This window comes from Mercenaria mercenaria, chromosome 13 (assembly GCF_021730395.1).
Source record: "Mercenaria mercenaria strain notata chromosome 13, MADL_Memer_1, whole genome shotgun sequence".
In the NCBI taxonomy this organism is placed as follows: Eukaryota; Metazoa; Mollusca; class Bivalvia; order Venerida; family Veneridae; genus Mercenaria; species Mercenaria mercenaria.
Window position 1 is genome coordinate 6,423,383 of NC_069373.1, and position 12,756 is coordinate 6,436,138.

Genomic DNA, 12,756 nt, shown 5'->3' on the forward strand with positions numbered 1-12,756 from the left:
ATTAGTAAAGGTGCAATTATATTGATCTCTATTTCCTATGCCTAATTGATGGGATAGTTAATTTGGTAGTAGTTTAGGACCTATTCCTAATGTGTATTTTGGTCTGTACATGGTTGTCTAGTTATGGTTGGTTTTTGTTTAAAGGTGAACTTTATCAAAACATGGCTACATTAAATTTAAAAGTTGTTTAACTTCTAGATGTAGAAATGTGAAATGACCTATAGAAGCAGGGAATGGAATTGCACTTAACCATAATCATGTTTAACTATTTACATTGTTTCCACAATATTTGCATGCAGAAATCTTCGAGAAGCAATGGATAATAAACGGGGGGTTGTGTGGTAGGTGGGGGTCTAGTAATATGGTCTCTTGATAGGAATATCATAAATGATCATAATAATTTTTACTAATAAAGTGCTGCAGAAAAGCTTCCATTTAATGGGTATCAGTACACCTAAGTTTCATTTGTTATTCCAAATCTTCAAGAATTTGACACCAGCTAAAGTGATGCCACTTTCCAAAATACGTCAGTAAAGTTACAGGATTTTTTGTTTGAAATTTAGATGTCTGGACTGGTAAATATTCACACCAAATTTTCCGAGAAAAATCTAAATGTTTGGTGTGTTTGCTTAAATATTGTGGAAATAATACCCCGATAACCCGAAGGTGATGTTGAATGGACGGTTACAGCTGAGATCAGAAGAGAAGTTTTTGGTTTTGAAACCGGTGCAAGGCTAGCTGTGACTTTTAGTCAGATTAAAATTAAATTTAAGCATGTTGCTTTGTATACTAGATTTTGACCCAAATTGTGGGTCAGAGTTGCTGGCTGTCAACCAGTTTTGAAGTGAGGCTGACATTGGTTGTTTAGAGTTGACTAATGGAAGTTAATAGTGCTTTGAGGAGACTCGACCATTGAAAGGAGTCGTGCAGTGGTAGCTTGTGATAATCATATTTGCTCATTTCATTTTATCACAGTAATTCATAATATCATGTGGAGAAGTTGGACACTTTGCAGATTGCTTCTAAAAGGAGCCAAATGGTAGTGCAACACTTGTTAAGTCTTGTTACGGAATTTGTTCGTGATAATGTTTGATTTAATTTCTTGAATTGGATTGGTAGATGTCTACCATATAGAGAACTAGGTTCTTGTACTTTTTTACCAAAATGAAAAAGAAAAAAAAAAAGATATTAAAGTGGTTGGAATTAGGCAGATCAGTTGTCTACATATAAATTAGATTACAAATCACACCATTTTTAAACTTTTTCCTACCTTGCCTGTAGAATGCATAATTATGATAGCAGGGTACAGAGTAAAAATTAGTAGGTAGCTTTATGGACCCATTTAACATTTGATTATGAGCAGGCATGTTCAAAGATGCAGATACTTGTATGCAGCTTTTCAGTAACTGTTGGTTCCTTTAAGGTTGGCGACTAGATTCTAAAATGAAGTGTTTAAAAAATACTACAGAGAATGTAGGCCCTTGGCTGCAAAACTAGATTATATGTAGACAACTACATCAGCAGTGTTCTCATAAAGGCAGCTCACGTTTCAAGGTTTAGGAAGGGGATATTTTTGTTGTACAGTATATGTAACTGTAGTTCTTTGATGCTTTTGTTGTGTTGCATACGTTCTAAATTCCAAAATGTGGTAATATTAATGCTATTAAAAATTGTTTTATATAATGACACATGTGGGCAAAAAGGATGGGCCCAGTCTATATAACACCAGCCTAAAGTCTTGTAATCACTGTGGTTCAACCGTTTGTTTCCATTAAGATAAATTTTTGTCATTTTACACAACATGAAATTGCAGAATATTCATATTAGTAAAACCATTTTGGACAGGTTTTGAATACTTGTATCCTTGGAACTTTTTGTTTATTTTATAATTAAAAAAATATAAAGTTACGTTCTGCATTTGGTGGCCTGTATTTAGCAGTTTGACATTTTAAATTTCTTCGGCCACTCTGTGTTGCTTTCATGGTGAAACAAAGATGTTAACTTTGAGCATGTTGTAAATTACATGTATTGCCCTGAAAAAAATATTTTACCAAATGAATTTCAATTTTTTGAAGAATCTTGTTGATTTTATTTGCCATATGAATTGTAATCAGTTTTAAAAAATAAACTTTAATGCTATTACTGGAGTTGTTTTACTTCAGCTTTGCTGCTACTTGCATAATGTGCCATCACTTTATCTATACATTGGGGAAAAAAGCTGCTGGGATTTCCATCATGAATTTCTGAAAAAGAATTGATCATGCCATTAATAAAATACACTGGTAGCAACATAGATTTTACTGGAGTATCTAGTGAAGGCCAGAAAAAAAATCTGAGACCGAAAAAGTTTGGGTAGGTTTCACGGAATTAATTTTCTAACAATTTTTAGCTGGACTACTTGCCTTTTTAGCTGGACTAGGAAGTATGAAGAGCTGTCCTACTTGACCAGATGTCCGCACTTTGGTTCAAGTTTTAATGCACTTTTTAGCTCGGGTGAGTTTTTCTGACCACTCGATGTCTGGCGTCTGTCAATATTAAGATTGTGTATACGATAGAGGCTGTATTTTTCAACTGATCGTCATGAAATTTGGTCAGAATGATTACCTTAATGAAATCTAGGCCAGGTTTGAAAATGGGTCATCTGGGGTCAAAAACCAGGTCACTAGGTCAAATCAAAGAAAAAACTTGTGTATGGGATACCTGCTGTATTTTTCAGTTGATCTTCATGAATTATGGTCAGAATGATCACCTTGAAAAAATCTAGGCAGAGTTCGAAAATGAGTCCTCTGGGATCAAAAACTAGGTCACTAGGTCAAATCAAAGAAAAACCTTGTGTATGGGATAGCGGCTGTATTTTTCAGTGGATCTTCATGAATTATGGTCAGAATGATCACCTTGAAAAAATCTAGGCAGAGTTCGAAAATGAATCCTCTGGGATCAAAAACTAGGTCACTAGGTCAAATCAAAGAAAAACCTTGTGTATGCTATAGAGGCTGTATTTTTAGCCCACCATCATAGATGGTGGGCTATTCAGATCACTCTGCGTCCGTGGTCCGACGTCTGTCCGTCCTTCCGTTAACAATTTCTCGTTATCGCATCTCCTCAGAAACTACCGGGGGGGATTTTGACCAAACTTTGTCAAAATGATGTATTGGTACCCTAGTTGTGTCCCCCTGAAAATCAGACTGGTTCAACAATTTTTTTAGTGAGTTATGGCCCTTTGTTTATTTCTATAATTTACATAGATTTATATAGGGAAAAGCTTTGAAAATCTTCTTGTCGAAAACCACAGAGCCTAGGGCTTTGATATTTGGTATGAAGCATCATCTAGTGGTCCTCTACCAAGATGATTCAAATTATTATGCCCCCCTTTGAAAAAGGAGGGGTATATTGTTTTGCAGATGTCGGTCGGTCGGTCGGAATGTAGACCTATCCGTTTCCGGATGATAACTCAAGAATGCTTGAGCCTAGGATCATGAAAGTTGATAGGGAGGTTGGTCATCACCAGTAGATGACCCCTATTGATTTTGAGGTCTGTATGTCAAAGGTCAAGGTCACAGTGACCCTGAATAGTAAAACGGTTTCTGGATGATAACTCAAGAACACTTGGGCCTAGGATCATGAAAGTTGATAGGGAGGTTTGTCATGACCAGCAGATGACCCCTATTGATTTTGAGGTCAGTATGTTAAAGGTCAAGGTCACAGTGACCCTGAACAGTAAAACAGTTTCCAGATGATAACTCAAGAACGCTTAGGCCTAGGATCACGAAAGTTGATAGGGAGGTTGGTCATGACCAGCAGGTGACCCCTATTGATTTTGAGGTCAGTATGTCAAAGGTCAAGGCCACAGTGACCAGGAACAGTAAAATGGTTTCCAGGCAATAACTCAAGAACGCTTAGGCCTAGGATCACGAAAGTTGATAGGGAGGTTTGTCATGACCCCTATTGATTTTGAGGTCAGCATGTTAAAGGTCAAGGTCACTGACCCTGAACAGTAAAACAGTTTCCGGATGATAACTCAAGAACGCTTAGGCCTAGGATCATGAAAGTTGATAGGGAGGTTGGTCATGACCAGCAGGTGACCCCTATTGATTTTGAGGTCAAAGGTCAAGGTCACATTGGCCAGGAACAGTTAAATGGTTTCTGATCTTCTTGTCCAAAACCATAGGGCCTAGGGCTTTGATATTTGGTATGTAGCAAAATCTAGTGGTCCTCTACCAGGATTGTTCAGATTATTTCCCTGGGGTCAAATATGGCCCCACCCCTAGGGTCACATGGTTTATGTAGCCTTATATAGGAAAAAACTTTGAAAAACCTCTTGTCCAAAACCACAGGGCCTAGGGCTTTGATAGTTTGTATATGACATCATCTAGTGATCCTCTACTAAGATAATTCAAATTATTCCCCAAGGGTCAAATTTGGCTCCGCTCTGTGGGTCACATGGTTTACATATACTTATTTACAGTGTGCATATAATTTCTGTTCCTTGTGCAATTACTAAATGCATCAAGGGGGGGCATTTCGTGTTCGACGAGCTCTTGTTTCCTTGGGGTCTAATATGGCCCCGCCCCGGGGGTCACATGGTTTATATTGACTTACATAGTGAAAAACCTCTTGTTCAAAACCACAGGGCCTAGGGCTTTGATATTTTGTATATGACATCATCTAGTGGTCTTCTACTAAGCTTGTTCAAATTATCCCCCTAGGGTCAAATATGGCCCCGCCCCGGGGGTCACATGGATTACATAGATTTATATAGGGAAAAACTTTGAAAATCTTCTTGAAACCACAAAGCCTAGGGCTTTGGCATTTGTAATGTAGCATCATCTAGTGGTTCTCTACCAAGTTTGTTCAAATGATCCCCCTAGGGTCAAATATGGCCCCGCCCTGGGTGGTCACATGGTTCATATAGACTTCTATAGGGAAAAGATTTTAAAACCTTGTCTATAACCTACAACGTTCAAATTTGGACCACATGTATGGTTTTGAGTGGCAAGATGAACCTTGACATGAGTTGACCTTGATTTTGACCTATTGACCTACTTTCACATTTCTGTAGCTACAGCCTTCAAATTTGGACCACATGCATAGTTTTGTGCACTGAAAAACACTTTAACCTTGACATTGACCAAGTGACCTACTTTCACATTTTTGAAGGTACAGCTTTCAAATTTGAACCACATGAATAGTTTCGTGATCCGAAATGGAATTTGACCTCGATTTTGACCTACTTTCACATTTCTCAAGCTACAGCCTTCAAATTTGGACCACATGCATAGTTTTTTGTACCGAAACAAACTTTGACCTTTACATTGACCTAGTGACCTACTTTCACATTTTTGAAGGTACAGGCTTCAAATTTGGAACACATGCATACTTCTGTGTTCCGAAATAAAATTTGACCTAGTGACCTACTTTCACATTTCTGTAGCTACAGGCTTCAAATTTAGACCACATGCATAGGAGTGTGTACCGAAACAAACTTTGACCTTGACATTGACCTACTTTCACATTTTTGAAGGTACAGGCTTTAAATTCGGACCACATGCATAAATTTGTGTTCTGAAGTGTAATTTGACCTTGATTTTGACCTAGTGACCTACTTTCACATTTCGTCCTTGAAATTGATCTAGTGGCCTACTTTCACATTTCTCAAGCTACAGATTTCGAATTTGGACCACATGCACAGTGTTGTGTATGGAAATGAAATTTGACCTGGAGCTAGTAAGTCTTGAAATTTGGAACACTCAAAAATGGCACATTGGTGGGCGCCAAGATCACTCTGTGATCTCTTGTTGAAGGTACAGGCTTCAAATTTGGACCACATGTATAGTTCTGTGTTCCGAACTGAAATTTGACTGATTTTGACCTAGTGACCTACTTTCACAATTCTTCAGCTACAGCCGTCAAATTTGGAACACATGCATAGTTTTGTGTATCGAAATGAACTTTGACCTTTAGATTGACCTAGTAACCTACTTTCACATTTTTCATGCTACAGACTTCAAATTTGGACCACTTGCCTAGTTTTGTGTTCTGAATTGAAATCTGACATTGATTTTTATCTATTGCCAACATTTCTCAAGCTGCAGCCTTCAAATTTGAAGCACATGCATAGTTTTGTGTACAGAAATTAACTTTGACCTTGATTTTGACCTTAATCTATAGTCTTGAAATTTGGAACATTTCAAAAATGGTTGTGGTGGGCGCCAAGATCACTCTGTGATCTCTTGATCTCGTTTCAGTTGATTTTCCTGAAAGTATGGCAGAATGATTGCCTTGATAAAATCTAGATAGAATTTGAATATGGGTCATCTGGGGTCAAATCAAAGAAAACCTCGTGTATGTGAAGGAGGCTGTATTTTTCAACTGATCTTCAGAATGATAGCCTTGATAAAATCTAGGTCAAGTTTGAATATGGGTAATCTGGGTTCAAAAACTAGGTCACTAGGTCAAATCAAAGAAAAACCTTGTGTATGCGGTAGAGGCTGTAATTTTCAACTGATCTTCATGAAATTTGACCTAGAACCTTCAAACTTCATAGGGTTGTAGGGCTGCTGGAGTAGACGACCCCTATTGTTTTTCGGGTGACTCCGTCAAAGGTCAAGGTCACAGGGGCCTGAACATTGAAAACCATTTCCGATCAATAACTAGAGAACCACTTGACCCAGAATGTTGAAACTTCATAGAATGATTGGCCATGAAGACTAGATGACCCGTATTGATTTTGGGGTCACTCCGTCAAAGGTCAAGGTCACAGGGGCCTGAACATTGAAAACCATTTCCGATCAGTAACTAGAGAACCACTTGACCCAGAATGTTGAAACTTCATAGGATGATTGGTCATAAAGAGTAGATGACCCCTATTAATTTTGGGGTCACTCCATCAAAGGTCAAGGTCACAGGGGCCTGAACATTGAAAACCATATCGATCAATAACTAGAGAACCACTTGACACAGAATGTTGAAACTTCATAGGATGATTGGTCATGAAGAGTAGATGACGCCTAGTGATTTTGGGGTCACTCCATCAAAGGTCAAGGTCACAGGGGCCTGAACATGGAAAACCATTTCCGATCAATAACTAGAGAACCACTTGACCCAGAATGTTGAAACTTCATAGGATGATTGTACATGCAAAGTAGATGACCCCTATCGATTTTGGGTTCACTCCATTAAAGGTCAAGGTCACAGGGGCCTGAACATTGAAAACCATTTCCGGTCAGTAACTTGAGAACCACTTGACCCAGAATGTTGAAACTTAATAGGATGATTGGTCATGAAGAGTAGATGACCCTTAACGATTTTGGGGTCACTCTGTGAAAGGTCAAGGTCACAGGGGCCTGAACATTGAAAACCATTTCCGATCAGTAACTTGAGAACCACTTGACACAGAATGTTGAAACTTAATAGGTGATTGGTCATGAAGAGTAGATGACCCCTAACGATTTTGGGGTCACTCTGTGAAAGGTCAAGGTCACAGGGGCCTGAACATTGAAAACCATTTCCGATCAGTAACTTGAGAACCACTTGACCCAGAATGATGAAACTTCATAGGATGATTGGTCATGCAGAGTAGATGACCCCTAACGATTTTAGGGTCACTCTGTTAAAGGTCAAGGCCACAGGGGCCTGAACATGGAAAACCATTTCCAATCAATAACTTGAGAACCTCTTGACCCAGAATGTTGAAACTTCATAGGATGATTGTTCATGCAGAGTAAATGACCCCTTATGTTTTTGGGGTCACTCCATTAAAGGTCAAGGTCACAGAGGCCTGAACATTGATAACCAGTTCCGATCAATAACTTAGAACCACTTGACCCAGAATGTTGAAACTTAATAGGATGATTGAACATGCAGAGTAGATGACCCCTATTGATTTTGGGGTCAGTCTATTAAAGGTCAAGGTCACAGTGGCCTGTTCATGTAAAATCATTTTTTGGAAATAACTTGAGAACCACTTGAGCTACAATGTTGAAACTTAATGGGATGATTGGACATGCAGAGTAGATGACCCCTATTTATTTTGAGGTCACTTGATTGAAGGTCAAGGTCACAGGAACAGTGACTTGAGAACCACTAGGCCAAGAGTGTTGAAATTTAGGGGGATGACTGGACATGCCAAGTAGATGATCCCTATTGCAGCCAACCATCAGTGTCTCTTTGACTTTTGCTCCAGACCCCTATTGACTTCTTGCCTATAGGACTTTGCATTGGGGGAGACATGCGCTTTTTTACAAAAGCATTTTCTAGTTTTCATATAGTTCTTGAGTATAAGGTGTAAAAAAAAAAATTGAAAACCACTGGGCAGAATTACACCAAACTTCACAGAAATTATCCTTGGATGGCCCCCTTTCAAAACTGTTCAAAGAATTTAATTCCATGCAGAACTCTGGTTGCCAAGGCAACCGAAAGGAAAAACTTTAAAAATGTCCAAAACCACAAGGCGGAGAAGAGAGCCTTAATATTTGGCTTGTTACATCATCTAGACTAATGGTCCTCTATAAAGATTGTTTAAATTGTGCCCCTGGGGTGAAAAGAGGCCCTACTAAGGTGGTCACAAGTATTACATAGACTTTGCATAGGAAAAAACTTTAAAAATCTTCTGATCTAAAATCACATTTACTAAGCTGTTGATATTTGGTTTGTACATTGCCTTGTGGTCCTCTACCAAAATTGCTCAAATTATAACCCTTGGGTGAGAAGAGGCCCTTCCCCGGGGGCTCTTTAGTTTAACATAGAAGAATAGAAAAAAACTTTAAAAAATTTCTTGCCTGAAACTAAGGCCAATGCTTTTGATATTTGGTATGTTGCATTGCCTTGTGGTCCTCTACCAGAATTGCTCAAATAATGGCCCTGGGGTGAAAAGTTCTGCCGTGGGGATCCCAAATTTAACATAAGACTTCATATAGGGGAAAAAATAAAAATCTTGTATGAATGTTTAAGGCCTAGGCCTTTGATATTTAGTATGCCCGGTGGATCTCTAACAAGATTGTTCAGATTATGCCCCTGGGGTGAAGAGGCCCTGCCCTGGGGGTCACTTGTTATATGAAGTATATTGGAATGTTAAAACTTCAAAAATTAACTAAGCCCGCCCGCTTAGCTCAGTAGGTAGAGCGTCAGTCTACGGATCGCGGGGTCATGAGTTCGATCCTCGGGCGGGGCGTATGTTCTCCGTGACTATTTGATAAACGACATTGTGTCTGAAATCATTAGTCCTCCACCTCTGATTCATGTGGGGAAGTTGGCATTTACTTGCTGAGAACAGGTTTGTACTGGTACAGAATCCAGGAACACTGGTTAGGTTAACTGCCCGCCGTTACATGACTGAAATACTGTTGAAAAACGGCGTTAAACCCAAAACAAACAAACAAAAATTAACTGATCATATTTCCTTGATTATTTTAATTATAATTACCTGATGACCCCAAGCAATAAGGGGTTACTTAACTGTGACTTTGACCTACTTGTTTTTAGCTCACCTGTCACATAGTGACAAGGTGAGCTTTTGTGATCGTGCGTCCGTCCGTCAACAATTTCTTGTCTGCACGATAGTGGTTTCATTTATGATTTTATTTTAACCAAACTTGCACACAACTTGTATCACCATAAGATGTCAGTTCCTTTCTTGAACTGGCCAGATCCCATTATGGGTTCCAGAGTTATGGCCCCTGAAAGGGCCAAAATTAGCTATTTTGACCTTGTCTGCACAATAGCAGCTTTATTTAGGATTTGATTTTTACCAAACTTGCACACAACTTGTATCACCATAAGGTCTTGGTTCCTTTCTTGAACTGGCCAGATTCCCTTATGGGTTCCAGAGTTATGGCCCCTGAAAGGGCCAGAATTAGCTATTTTAACCTTGTCTGCACAATAGCAGTTTCATTTATGATTTGATTTTAACCAAACTTGCACACAACTTGTATCACCATAAGATCTTGTTTCCTTTCTTGAACTGGCTAGATTCCATCATGGGTTCCAGAGTTATGGCCCCTGAAAGGGCGGTTCCAGAGTTATGGCCCCTGAAAGGGCCAAAATTAGCTATTTTGACCTTGTCTGTATAGTAGCAGCTTTATTTATGATTTGATTTTTACCAAACTTGCACACAACTTGTATCACTATAAGATCTTGGTTTTTTCTTGAATTGGCCAGATCCCATTATGAGTTCCAGAGTTATGCCCTCTGAAAGGCCCAAAATTAGCTATTTTGACCTTGTCTGCACAATTGCATCTTTATTTATGATTTGATTTTCACCAAACTTGCACAAAACTTGTGTCATCATAAAATCTCGGTGCTTTTCTTGAACTGGCCAGATTCCATTATTGGTTAGAGAGTTATGGCCCCTGATAAGGCCGGAATTAGCTATTTTGACCTTGTCTGCACAATAGCAGCTTCATTCATGATTTGAATTTAATCAAACTTGCACAAAACATGTATCGCCATAAAATCTTGGTTCTTGCAGAGTGCATGTTTCGGTTGGCTCACTTTAACGTCAAGGTCACACTTAGGGGTCAAGGGTCATATGTCTTTGTTTTGTTTGTATATTGCTCTGCGTTGCATTGCAGTGCTTTTATTTTTATTTGGCAGATCCTTCTTTTGTTCGCTTACAATAAATTTTTTGTTAATTACTTCCGTTTTATGTTATTATAAATAGCTTATTTAGAAACTTTTTTATTATTGGCTGTAGGGAAAAACGGAGACCACTTCTCTGTGGTACAACATGGATGGTACCTCCAATTTTTAGGTGTATTTTGACATATCTGTACCTTGTTAGAATTTTTATGCCCCCGAAGGGAGGCGTATAGTTTTTGAACCGTCTGTCCGCAATTTTCGTGTCCGGTCCATATCTTTGTCATCGATCGATGGGTTTTCAAATAACTTGGCATGAATGTGTACCACAGTAAGACGACGTGCAGTGCACAAGACCCAGGTCCATAGCTCAAAGGTCAAGGTCACACTTAGACGTGAAAGGATAGTGCATTGATGGGCGTGTCCGGTCCATATCTTTGTCATCGATCGATGGATTTTCAAATAACTTGGCATGAATGTGTACCACAGTAAGACGACGTGCAGTGCGCAAGACCCAGGTCCGTAGCTCAAAGGTCAAGGTCACACTTAGACATTAAAGGATAGTGCATTGATGGGCATGTCCGGTCCATATCTTTGTCATCGATGGATGGATTTTCAAATAACTTGGCATGAATGTGAACCACAGTAAGACGACGTGCAGTGCGCAAGACCCAGGTCCGTAGCTCAAAGGTCAAGGTCACACTTAGACATTAAAGGATAGTGCATTGATGGGCATGTCCGGTCCATATCTTTGTCATCGATGGATGGATTTTCAAATAACTTGGCATGAATGTGTGACACAATAAGACGACGTGTCACACGCAAGACCCAGGTCCGTAGCTCAAAGGTCAAGGTCACACTTAGACATTAAAGATCATTTTTCATGATAGTGCATTGATGGGCATGTCCGGTCCATATCTTTGTCATTCATGCATGGATTTTAAAATAACTATGCATGAATGTGTGACACAGTAAGACGATTCGTCGCGCGCAAGACCCAGCTCCGTAGGTCAACGGTCCTAAACTCTAACATCGGCCATAACTATTCATTCAAAGTGCCATCGGGGGCATGTGTCATCCTACGGAGACAGCTCTTGTTTCTTTTTGTTGGTTAAAGCAATGGTACTCAGGTTAGCGATATAGGGCCAGCATGGCCCTCTTGTTTGGCAGATCCCTTTGTAGCTCAACTATACAAAGTATGGGGAACTGTCCTACTCTGCCCATTTGCATCGGCATTGTTCCGCATTCGCACTTTGGTTAAAGTTTTGATGCACTTCCACTTTATCTCGGTTTTACTAAATGGATTTGATTCAAACTTAAAACAGTTATTCTTGGTTTTGCTGTAACTCTGTGATTCCAGCAGGTATGCAAATTTTGATTCCATACCTCATGTTTTTATTTCGATGTAAATGAAATGTGAAACCAAAATTTGTAGTCCTGTTTGGCGCCATATAACCTATACTGTGTTGGTGCGCCGTAAAACGCAAATAAATAAAATAAATGCACACAACTTGTATGGGCATAATATCTCGGTTCCTTTCGAAATCTGGCCAGATCCCATCATGGGTTCCAGAGTTATGGCTCCTTAAAGGGCCAAAATTTGCCAATTTTGGCTTGTGAACATGATAGAGACCATATTTTGCAATCAACTTTAAAAAAACTTGCACACAACTTGTATTGGCATAATATCTCGGTTCCTTTCGAAAACTGGCCAGATCCCATCATGGGTTCCAGAGTTGTGGCCCCTTAAAGGGCCAAAAGTTGCTATTTTTGGCTTGTGAACTCAATAGATACCACATTTTGCAATAAACTTTAATCAAACTTGCACGCAACTTGTATTGGCATAATATCTCGCTTCCTTTCAGATTCCAGATCCCATCATGGGTTCCAGAGTTATGGCCCCTTAAAGGGCCAGAATTTGCTATTTTTGGTTTGTGAACACGATAGAGACCACATTTTGCAATCAACTTTAATCAGACTTGCATGCAACTTGTATTGGCATAATATCTTGGTTCCTTTCGAAAACAGGCCAGATCCCATCATGGGTATCAAGAGTTATGGCCCTTTCAAGGGCCAAATTTACTATTTTTGGTTTGTGAACACGATAGAGACAACATTTTGCTATCAACTTTAATCAAACTTGCACACAACTTGTATTGGCTAAATATCTCGGTTCCTTTTGAA

The 12,756-nt window shown here is 39.3% G+C and overlaps 1 protein-coding gene across 2 annotated transcripts in view; it reads left to right on the plus strand.

Moving 5' to 3' along the window:
• Nucleotides 1–12,756, plus strand: part of LOC123530013 (CCHC-type zinc finger nucleic acid binding protein-like) — a 58,627-nt gene that overhangs the window by 20,464 nt on the left and 25,407 nt on the right. The window lies entirely within an intron of this gene.